At 34.2% G+C, this 12,140-nt stretch overlaps 1 long non-coding RNA gene and 1 pseudogene across 1 annotated transcript; one reads left to right on the forward strand and one right to left on the reverse strand.

Annotated features, from left to right (window-relative positions):
- Positions 1-5,061: 5,061 nt before the first annotated feature.
- LOC120588360 (uncharacterized) lies at positions 5,062-6,470 on the reverse strand. The gene is made up of 2 exons (XR_005649234.1): positions 6,430-6,470; positions 5,062-5,455 (listed from the first exon to the last, which is right to left on the reverse strand). It is a non-coding gene; the product is annotated as an uncharacterized LOC120588360 (long non-coding RNA).
- A 1,893-nt stretch (positions 6,471-8,363) lies between these two features.
- Positions 8,364-8,482, forward strand: LOC120588606 (uncharacterized; annotated as a pseudogene).
- The last annotated feature ends 3,658 nt before the right edge of the window (positions 8,483-12,140 follow it).

The following is a 12,140-nucleotide window of genomic DNA, read 5'->3' on the forward strand; positions in this document are numbered from 1 at the left end:
GAGCTGCTAAACCAACTTGGGGCCAGGGGATGCCCACATGATCAACCCTTCCCAAGCCTACTGTGGGACAGGGTGAGACTATGGACACTGGGAATTTATCCATGGCATAATACCTAATAACTGTAGGTTTCCTTTTCCTTTAATGAGATTTCATTTTGCAGGAGGGGATGTTCTTTTTTATCTACAAGCTGTCTGGAAGGATAGATTTCCCAGGTTTCTGTTAACAGAAATGTTAACATTCAAGACAGGTAACCAGGAACCCTTGTACTAGAGATGTCTTGGATTTAAGTGTTATCTGGTTTGTTCTATTTCCCATGCATGTATTAGGCCTGTCTATTAGCTTTAACTCCTGCTCTTCCATTACATGTAACTCAAGACTTTAGCCAAGGAAGTACCACCAGTTCCCACGTGAGCTCACAACTTGCCCTCAGCATAGAAAGACTTTCTATCCCATCTCTATAAGTCCCAATCTAAATATCCCTCAAGTGTTTGCTCAAATGCCTCCCTGATCTACATTCCTCTGAACCTCCCAAAGCACTTGATTTGAAAATTTTTAAAGCACGTATTTCTTTTTTATTTGCATTAGTCTCTACATTACACTTTGAAAAGTTTTAGCAATTGGAGTGGAATCTAACCAAGCGTGGGCTGTGTCAATAAACTCCCTTGTTAGTACTTGGATGGGAGACCACCTAGGAAGACCAGGTGCTGTAGGCGTAAAAAACTTAAAAATTAAGGGATTGTAAACTGACAAGGTCCTTGCAATCTGTGAGGTCAACCAAGGGTTGCCTCACCAAAAAAACAAACAAACAAACAAACAAACTCCCTCCCTTGCTCTCTAGCTTTGATTTGAATTTGGCCAATGGGTGATCCCCGGTAGATGATCTGAGGAAAAGAGAGTTTGGAATTTGATTTTTAAATCCCTGACTTCCTCTTTGTGATATTGCTGCAGAATGGTTGCCTCTTAGACCAGAGGTTACAGCTGCTGCCAAAGTAGCCCTCTCAATATGACTTTCTTTTCTCAAGCTTCAATAAACATTCTCTCCCTTTACAACATCAAGCCAAGGATTTGTCAGTTCATATTAACTAGCTACCACTGAGGACATAAGTGCCAAGAAAGGGGTAGTGCCTTTTGAGTAACTCAGCACAGGGTACTGATTCTTCATTTTAGTAGCCAGATCCCAGAGGGCATTGTATTTACCCTGTTAAAGAGTTTGAAGATGATACAGCCAGTCCTAGAATGAAACCTCATCTCTTCTTATTAACTATTCTCTTTCCAATGTCTGGTACCTACTCAGTGCTCCTATAATACTTAATGAATAAATGAATGAACATTGAAAAACCAGCTCTGAATGAAACAGAAAGGAATAGTGATTAAAACTGATTTCCATTTTATTTTTGTATTACATGCTCACTGCCTACTTTTACAATCTATTCTTACTAAGCTTCTAGTCAGTGACCAATATATGTTTATTGACAAACAGTATGGATAGCAAGGAGTTTGATGCAAAGGAGAATTATTGTCTCTAAAACTGTGAGTGAATTCATGGGCAAATCTCATGATTTGTATTGAGTTTTATGAATTTTTAAAGCTTTTATTGGAGAATTTTTCAAATAAAAAATCTGAATTTCATATTGCGAAAATATTAACTACTGAATTTTGTTATTCATAAACATATGAATTTTTTAGTTATCAAGAAGCAATATTAAAAACTGAATAAAAAAAAGACAACCATTGAATAGGAAAATATATTTGCAAGCAATGCTTCTGATAAGGGTCTAATATCCAAAATATACAAAGAATTCATACAATTCAATAACAACAAAAAACAATCCAATCAAAAAATGGGCAGAGGGCCTGAATAGACACTTCTCCCAAGAAGACAAACAAATGGCCAAAAAACATATGAAAAGATGCTCAATATTGCTAGCTATTAGGGAAATGCAAATCAAAACCACAATGAGATACTATCTCACACCTGTTAGAATAGCTGTTATCAACAGGACAAAGTAATAACAAGTGTTGGAGAGGATGCAGAGGAGAAGGAACCCTCATACACTGCTGGTGGGACTGCAGATTGGTATAGCCACTATGGAAAACAGTATGGAGGTTCTTCAAAAACTAAGAATTGATCTACCATATGATCCCTGCTCGGTATTTACCCCAAAGACTTGAAAACTCTAATCCAAAAAGATATTTGCACACCAATGTTCATAGCAGCATTATTCACGGTGGCCAGGACATGGAAGCAACCAAAGTGTCCCATGATAGATGATTGGCTAAAGAAGCTGTGGTACATAGATACAATGGAATATTACTCAGCCATAAGAAGAGATGAACTACTGCCATTTGCTACAACATGGATGGACCTTGAGATAATCATGCTAAGCGAAATAAGCCAGACGGAAAAAGTTGAAAATCACATGATATCACTTTTATGTGGGATATAAACCTAAAAGCAACAAACTAACAAGACTAACAGGACTAATAAACAGAGACTCGTGGACACAGACTATAGACTAGCGGTTACCAGAGGGAGGGGGAGGAGGGAGGTAGATGGGGTAAAAGGGGTCAAATATGTCATGACAGAAAGAAATCTAACTATGGGCAGTGAACATACAATGTAAAATATATATGACTTACTGTTGAATTGTATACTTGAAACTTTACTGGATTTCGTTAACCAGTGTCACCATAATAAAAAAAAAAAAACAGAATAAGTATCTTTGAAGCCACCATAATACTCAAATCCCTCTTATGTATAGCCATAAAGACAACAAATATGCAATTAAACTATGGAATACCTAGCTGGTGAAATGTTATGTAACCAATAAAAAATTATGAAAAATGACATATGAATTGCTTATTACATTAAGTGAAAAGAGCAATGTAAAAAATATTTATATGAATGAATATACCATGTAATAAAAAAGTTCATCCAAAACTTAGGTGTAGTAAAATTTAACAGTTGTCTGGATTATTGTACTGCAAACAACTTTTCCTTTTATGTAAAAAAATTTTCCAAATTTTCTAATATAAGCATATATTATTTTCATAATGAAAAATGTTAATTGATATTAATGATTGATATTATATTGAATAAAATTTAAAAATATTTAATAAAATAAATAAGATAATAGATATTAATTAAATATTAAATGATAGTAAAGCTATCATTTAAAACACAATTTTATTCACTAATGGAGAGAAAATATGTAGATGACAGAGAAATAAGTTAAAAAATGATTCCTTTGGACTTTAATCAAAAGGACAAATCCACTTAAATACCATTTTATACCCAAAAGTGACTTTTTCAGGTTTCTAACAAGCCTACAAAACCATTATGTAATATTTATTTTATCATTTTTGTTATTGTTTTACATTTTTATTTTACTGAAATTTTGTTATAATTAAGACACAGATGGATAGCACAATCATGATCTGTAGAGCTACTAGCCAGCTCCCTTATTATGAAGTAGCAAATGAAAAGGATTTGGATTGATAGTAAGGAAGCGTCGAGTTCATGTCTCTTATTTCCTTGTTTCTTCTGGACTACTGGAAATTTTTATCTATTGGTTTGTTGTGTAGTAGTGAGTAGGGTAAGAATAGTAAGTTATTCTGTCAGGGTGAGTTGAGGTGCATGAGGTGAAAGAAAAGAGGGCTAGGGTAGTTGCTATATGTCAAAACAGAGAACTCTCCAATATCCTTGTGAAGAGTAATTGGACATTTTATACTTTTAAGCAGAAATGCTTAAAATTTTCATTTAATCTTGCAAAAACACTATTTTTGGTCATGGACTGGAGATAGGGTGGTAGCTACCTTCTTTTCAAGAAGTAGATTGTAAAATTTTGGGGAGCCGTGGGTAATGAATAGGTGATTTTAAACAATTCCCTTGAATTGATTGCAATAAAAACTTTAGTTTCCAATGTCAGAAAGAAGTAACCTGATCTTTAACTTTCAACCAGTTGACATTACAGTTGTAGCCAGGTCCATTTGGTGAGCATGCTGAAATTTATAAGAAGATGAAAGAGAGTGGGGGATATTCTCAATTTCTGAAGTCCTAGAACATGTATGTGTGTGTATGTTTTTGCGTGTGTATGTGTTTTGGTAGCTACTATCTCTAGTAGCTAAATCTCTGATAAATTTTCAAAATGAAGTAAAATTATGACATATAATATATAATATTTATAAAATATTATTTTATATTGTGTATAAAATAAAAACATGTCTAAGATTTTATGTAACTCATTAAATAATGAGAGAAATGAGAAATTTGTTAAAATTGGTTCAAAGGAGAAGTCAAAGAACTACAAATTTATATGAAATAAAGGAATATTGGAATGAATTTACAAATGGAAGCAAAACTGGGTTTTTCTATAGGAGTGGGTGGGTAGGAAAATCAATTCAACTGCTACCAGGCAGAACTGACTTGTATGTCTACAGATGTGGAAGGCAGAATAATGCCTTCCTCTCCCAACCTCCACATCCTAATCTTCAGAATCTATAAATATGTTAGTTTACATGGCTAAGAGGAATTGTAGTTGCAGATGGAATTAACATTACTAATCAGCTGACTTTATTACAGAGAGATTATCCTGGATTATCCATGTGGGCCCAATGTAATCCAAAGTGTCCGTAAAAGTGGATAAGGAGAGGAGCATCAGAGGGAGCTGTGAACACGGAAGAATGATCAGAAAGATGCAAGATTGTAGGCTTTGAAGATGGAAAAAGGGGTCCAAGAACCCAGGCATGTTGTGGCCTCTAAAAGCTGAAAAAGGCAAGGAAATGAATTTTTCCCTCTACCCCCTAGAAAAAAGTAGAGCCCTGAAGATGCCTCAGTAGAGTGCAGTGAGATCTGTGTGGGACTTCTGGCCTCCAGAACTGTAAGTAGTAAATCTGTGTTGTTTTAAGGTACCGGGTAATTTTTTAAAGCGGCAGTAGGAAACTAACGCAATAGACAGGAATTAGTTGCATTGCTATCAGCTAATCACAATTTACAGTTTAAAAATAGCCCAGTTGAAGACAAAGGTATACACACACACACAATTAAGACCTCATACTCATGCTATATCAGTAGAGTTTATGGAACTTACTTTTCGGGCAGCAAATAAAAGTTGAGTGACTCAGCACTTAGCAATTACAAAGATGCCCTATTCGACCACAGGATCATTAATCTCCGATGGAAGAAGAAATGAGCAAATTGATGACTTGATAGTTCGGTAGAATCTCCCTTGAAAACTGGGGAGAGCCAAATCATCAATAACTCTAGAATCAATTCTTGCTCCATCAGCCAATTTCTAGACAAAAGGAGTAATGGCCTCTTGGTATCCAACTGCTTCAGCTTCAGGGATTGTGTTACAGCAGAATTTTCTTTCCTTCAATTAATATAAGCTGGGTAACAGGACTTGACCCTCATCCTGTAGAAACTCTTATCAAGTAGAAATCGATTGACAGACACTGGGGAAAAAAGCAAAAGTATAAAAAGCATCAGATAAAAAATGAAGATTAAAGTGGAACTATATTGTTTTTCCTTCCTGGCATCCATAGCTCATTCTTTTCATAGCAACATTTAGAGTTTCAGATGCAGCTGATCCCACACATATTCCTCTTACTACTCCATTCAGACAAAACTGGATGAATGGCTCAATGATACGTTTAAGAATTTATGGGACCCAGATTTGACACACTGAGGATCAACTGGGATAACTATTTGAATGTATGAGGTGAGAGACACTTTCTATGAACTTGTCTTGCTAACTTGCTGGAATATGGACTGGAGTTGAGGAAGAATCAGCTTGTCAATGAAGACAACTCAGAGGGAAGTAGACACAAGAACACAGATTCTTTTGATATCATTTGTACTCCTAAGTCCAATCATGTCTATTACAAGATTATTTACCTATGGGCTTTTCAAAGTACTCAATTATTTTGCCCCCTTTCCCTCATAAGTCTGTTTGGGCTTAATTCCTGTTACTTGACACCAAGAGAGTCCTGACTAAGACAACCATGTATGTTTGGTAAGTTATCTCACTACTGTTAAAAGATAAGCAAAGGAATATTAAATTTTTAAGAGTTTATTTGAACAAAAATCGATTCAAATCAGACAGCACCCAACCAGAAGTGGTTAGAAGCACTCCACTGACAGGAGCAAGGAGAAAGACGTTTATAGAGAAAAGGCAGAAGTAAAGCAAGAAAATTATTTAATTGGCTATAACTTAAACATTTGCCTTATCTGGAAAAATCTAGTGGGCCATTTGTAATTGGTTGTCTTTAGGTTTTGCTTTCTTAATGTTAAGGCATTTACCAGCTTAGATTTGGGTTGGCTTAAATAGGCTGATAAGGTATTAGAACCAACTCAGTCTAATGGTTTCCGTGTTTAATTAATTTAACACTATCAAACAGACTGATCAAAGAAGAAAGTAAAAAAATACCTTTGGTCGGGGGCAGGTAAGACAAATTCCAATTGCTAAACAAAAACAAAAAAAGGAAAGGGGATTAAATATAATTCATACATTAAACATAACACAAAACAAAAACTATTCATGATATTTCTTGCAGAAGAAAAATGATAATCATTGCATTCAATAGTTAACATGAACCACTGAAAGCTCTTACAGAAACAAATATCCTGGCAAAGTGGCTTTGACTTCTACCATGACCTTGGTATATTTTATACTGTCCATAAGTTGCCTGAAACACTGTCTTGGAATTTACTTCAGCATCTATAGCCTCGTTGGAATGATACAGAAATGGGGAAAACATAGTTGATCTTTAAGATACTTATGCTCTAGAGAGAGACAACAGAAGAAGAAAATCTAGTCGTTACTAAATGTGAGCACCATTTGTAAGAATAACTATAGCACAAATCAGATAAATTGTTATCCTTTATGTTTATACATTAAAATCAAATTATTTCTCCTTTGAAGTCTTTCTAGAACCTCCACTGTAGGCCTACATCTGTGGTCCTTTGTAGTCTATCTTCAGCACATCTGAGAATGCAGAAGAAGCAAAAAGAATGAAATCGAAATAACTTAATTATTAGAATAATATGATTAAGGTGATTCAGTCAGCAATATAAAGTCAAACTATTATAAAGAGTTTTAATGGAGAGTATCATCTTTCATAAATCAAGAAAGCAAACCATGAACCATTTGGAAAGCAACATGGTTTGTGTCCCCTTTTCATTTATCTTAATTTAGCAGCTTCATGGAGCCGTGGCCTGGCAGTTTATAGTTCAGCATGGAGTCTAAGGTTGTGGGACAGATTGTTTCTCCATCCTTCCTCCATATATTCACTTACTATTTTTATTCATTTTTTAAAGGAAAGGGAAATTTTTCAACTCATAACAAAATACAAATATCAAAACATAATTTTAACATTTAAAGATAAATTTTTAAAACTCCAACCAATAATAATGGAACATAACAAAAGACAAACAACACAACAGAAAAAGAGGCAACAGAAGAGAAAACCTGAATGGCCAATAAAGTTCTGAAAAGATGCTCAACCTCACTGCTACTCAAGGAAATGCAAATTAAAACACTAACAGTATACCATTTCATACACACAAGATTGGTAAGAACCAAAAATAACATATGTTGGCACTGATTAGAGATATTCTCAAAAACTATGTACAACCACTTAGGGAAGTATATTTACAGTTATCTTAATACATCAAGTTGAAGCTACCCTATGGCCTACCCATTTCACTTCTAAATATTTACTCTAGATAAACATGCAAAGCTGTTCATTGCAGAATTGATTTTAAAGGTGAAAAACTAAATGTCCATCATTAAGATAACATTTATTTTGGTAATTCATAAATAGAATACTATAAGATAGCTAGACTAAATGAACTAAACCTAGGTGTAGTAATATGTATCTGAAACACAATGTTGACTTTAAAAGTAGGTTGCAAGAAGATAGATAAAATATGATGCCACCTATTAAAAATGTAAAAGGATAGAAAACTGTATAGTATATTATTTATTGTGCATGTACATAGGTAATAAATACACATGTAATAAGTTTAAAACCATGAAAAGAAAGAATACAGTAACTTATAGTTAAGAATGGGGATGGGTTTTAACTGTAGATGTATTGTTTTATAACAAAGAAAAACTCTAAAGTAAATATGGCAAAAGATTAACTTTGTGACATTTGTACCCCTGGGAATACAAAAAAATATTCTAAAAGATGAAATGACACTGATATTTTTAATGGAATGAACCACACTCTAACTTTCATGTATTTACTTTTCAAAAAGTTATCTTTTTGAGAACTTATCACACTGATTCTTTCCCTCCTCCTTTTTCACATTTTGAAAGGCATCCTACTCAAAGTTCTAAATCTTAGTAGCTATTCAGTCTACAGCCAAACCACCCCGAATGTGCCCGATCTCCTATGATCTCGGAAGCTAAGCAGGGTCTGGCTTGGTTAGTTTTTGGATGAGAGACCACCTAAGAATACCAAGTGCTGTAGGTGTTTAAAAAAAAAAAATTAAAAATAAATAAATCTTAGTAGGTGTTCAAATTTCCCACTGCAGTAAAGGAACTATTTGGAATATCAGGTTAGGTAATGAGGAAAAAAAATAAGACTCTAATAACTGGAACAAATCCATTTGCAATCCAGGCAACTTCCATAGGGAAGGAAGAATATCTTTTCCCCTTATCTATCTTAGGTTCATTGGCTAGGGTGCTGTAAATTAGACTGACATAAGACAGTAACAAGAGAAAAATAAACCAAAGTTTATTAACATGTGCATGATGCATATACATGAGAGTACCTAGCGAAGAGTAACTCAAAGGGATGGTTAGAATTTGGGCTTATGTAGCATCTTAACAAAAGAATAATACATTTTAAAAGAAGTGACAAGACAAAAGAAAAGAACTTTGAGTTTCTAGGGTGGAAAATTGTGGGAAGACAAATACATAGAATTAATAGAAGGTAAGGGTTAGTTAGTTAAGTTGGTTATGTAGATTGCTTTGTTGCCATCTCTGGGCTGATAAGGATAACTTTTGCCACTTTTGATAGAAAGAGGAGGGGACCAACCTTACAAATTTATGTCCTGTTCTTAGGCAAACAAGGAAAGGGCAGAGAGCTTTTCTTGTAGCTGCTGCTTCTCAACTGCCTTCAGCTTAAAATAATCCTTACGCCAAAGTGGCATATTTTGCTACCAGTCACTTTAAATTTTATTTGTTCTCAACACTACTGGAGGACCAAACTGATTTGTCAGTTGATCAATCATTAAATATAATACTTGATAGCAAAGTACTACATAATTTTTGGCATATTAAAACTCGGAAGGCATTACATTGCTATAACAAGAGTACTTCTATTTTCTTCTAAACTTTTTAATATGAGAAATTTAGAGATGAGATCAGAGAATAATTGAATGAGTACACATCTTTCACGTTGATTCAATGATTATTTATATTTTGTTATACTTGCTTCTGTTTTTATCTGTTCATTCATCTACCTAGATACTTTTTTGTGCTGAAACTTTTGAATGTAAGTTGCATACATCCTAAAACTTTACCTCTAAGTCACACACCCCTTAAAAAGTTAACAATAACAACATAATGTCAACTAATATCCATCTCATATTCAATATCTATAATTATTCCCAAATTTATTTTATTGTTGTTTCCCAATTCTAGAATCAAGACAATTAAACCATGTACTTGGTTGTTATTGACTTTGTACATTTTAAAAATTTGAAATAGCTCTTCCACCTTGTATAATACTTTTAGAGTCCAAGCCAGTTATTTTATAGAAGGGCCTGCATTTTGATTTTTGTCTCATGGTATTGTTTTACTTGTTACTCTGTCTCTTTACATTATCTGGAAATTGGAAATTAGGACTTGAAGGGCTTGACTAGATTCAGAGTAAACATTCTGCCAAGATTTTCTTATAGGGAATATTGTGAATATTGTATTACATCGCATCAGGAGACAGTGTCAAAATAACCCACTATATTCGTGACACTAAATTTGATTTATTGGTAAAGGTTTTAACGTCCATGTTGCTCCATGGAGAAAGACTTATCTTTCCTTTTGTAATTAGTTTTTTAAAAAATCTCTGGAGCGATACTTTGGAACTGTGGCAATATTGTACACCCATCTACATTTCACTCAATGGTTTTAGCATCCACTGAAGAGTCTATTATTACTATTATTTTATGACCATTTTTAATGTATTTATTTTTAACTGACTAGTTAAATTTTTTTAATTATAAATACTGTATATAAGACCGTCAACCAAAAGTCCTCCAGCCTCTTCTACTCCGTTAATTTCTCATGTTTTTTTCTTGAAACTTATGACCTTGATATGAACATAAAATCACCAAATTCTAATAGAAAAGAGGATTAAATAAGTCCTTAATATAATAAGAATATAGTCAGGGGGCTCAACGGGGTATTTTTCTGATGGGAAAAGGAGAGATTATTGGCAACAGCGTTACTGGGCAGTAGGATTGAGTGGGCATTAAAGTTTAAGAAAAATTCAGATACTTAAAGGAAGTGGAGGGAAGGGCTGGGAGAATATCATGAACAATGGCACATAGTGGTATGCTGGAACCAGCTCATATTGGCTTGCAAGAACTGATTGTTAAGTTTTGAAGAATTTTGTAAGTTGTTTGTTATGCACAACTATTATTAAATTGTATAAATTTACAATGAGTTATATTAAAAACAGATAACAAATATTCAAAACTCATTAATTCCTAATTATTTTTACAATATCTTACCATTATCTGTGTTCTTGAGGTTATTAATGTGTACTGAATCTGCATGACAGTAATATATAATAGTATGTTACACATGTCTCTTACCAACTCCATGTTAGCGATGTTATGTTAGTAATTGAAATAGGTCATGGTGGGAGCATATTAACCATGGCAGTATAGGCAAACACTACAAACCATGGTTTCATTTATTGTTTCATTGACTGTTTAGATTTAAAAGTGATGGAGAGAATGTTAATAATACTGATTAAACTTAAAAGTGCATTATGTCTGTAGCTGTTACATTATGAATAGCGCTTCAAAATTCAGTAAATATTCTTTTAGTATTCAAAAACTATATTCAGTCCAACAAAGAAGTTGATCATATCATTGTTGAAAGAATGAAGTTTCAATATATGTCTTAGTTGTTTCACTTTCATCTTATTCCTTAACAAAAATATCAAGCGATATTCATTGAATTACAGTGGTTCATCAATTGCAACCATATGTTGCTATGGAATCAAGAGTTCAGCAAAAATCAACAAAAATATTGTGTGAGATCAATTGGCTATATGGAATGTACAATAGAGGATATTTTATATTTTAGTATTTTTGTAATAAGAGGATCTTTTAAATCATCCCTCCAAAATTGATATTTTGAAGCCCTAACCCCCAATGTGACTATGTTTGGAGATAGGGTCTTTAGGTGGTAATTAAGGGTATATGAGGTCTTAAGGATGGTGTTATTAAAAAAGGAAGAGAGATCTCTCTCTCATTCCCTCTGTTTCCTCACAGACACACCCACCCAGGAAAGGCCATGTGAGTACTCTGTGAAAAGGCAGCCAACTACAAGTCAAGAGAAGAGTCTTCAGAATAAAACTTACTTGCTGGCACCTTGATGTTGGACTTTCCAGCCTCTAGAACTGTGAGATATAAACGTTGTTTAACCTACCCTGCCTGTCATATTGTTATGGCAGCCTAAGTGTAGACAGACACACACACACGCACACACACACGCACACAAAATGTCAGAGAGTGATAAGTGCTGTAAAAATATGGAATAAAAAAATATGGAATAAATGATATGTGAGGAGTAGAGAGGATGTGGCATTTTACCTCAGCTAGGGGGATATGTAATTCAGGTAATTCTGAAGGACCAGAACTTGGGCGGTGGTCTTAGAAAAAGTTTACATGACTTCAAGAGGGTGCCATTTGACTTCTCAGCTACAGCTGACTGGCACCTGGACTACTCACTGATAACGGCAGAAAACTACACATCTGAGAGAGTCAGAGTATTACAGGTCCATGGTTTTTATATGGGGTACCACCTTTTCTGTATATCTCTAGTCAGTTTCCTTCCCCCAACTTCTTCAGATTTTTTTCTCAGTCCAGTGCTTTTCTAACTCTTCCTTCTCTACA

Source organism: Pteropus medius, unplaced genomic scaffold, assembly GCF_902729225.1.
Source record: "Pteropus medius unplaced genomic scaffold, Ma_sr-lr_union100, whole genome shotgun sequence".
NCBI lineage: Eukaryota > Metazoa > Chordata > Mammalia > Chiroptera > Pteropodidae > Pteropus > Pteropus medius.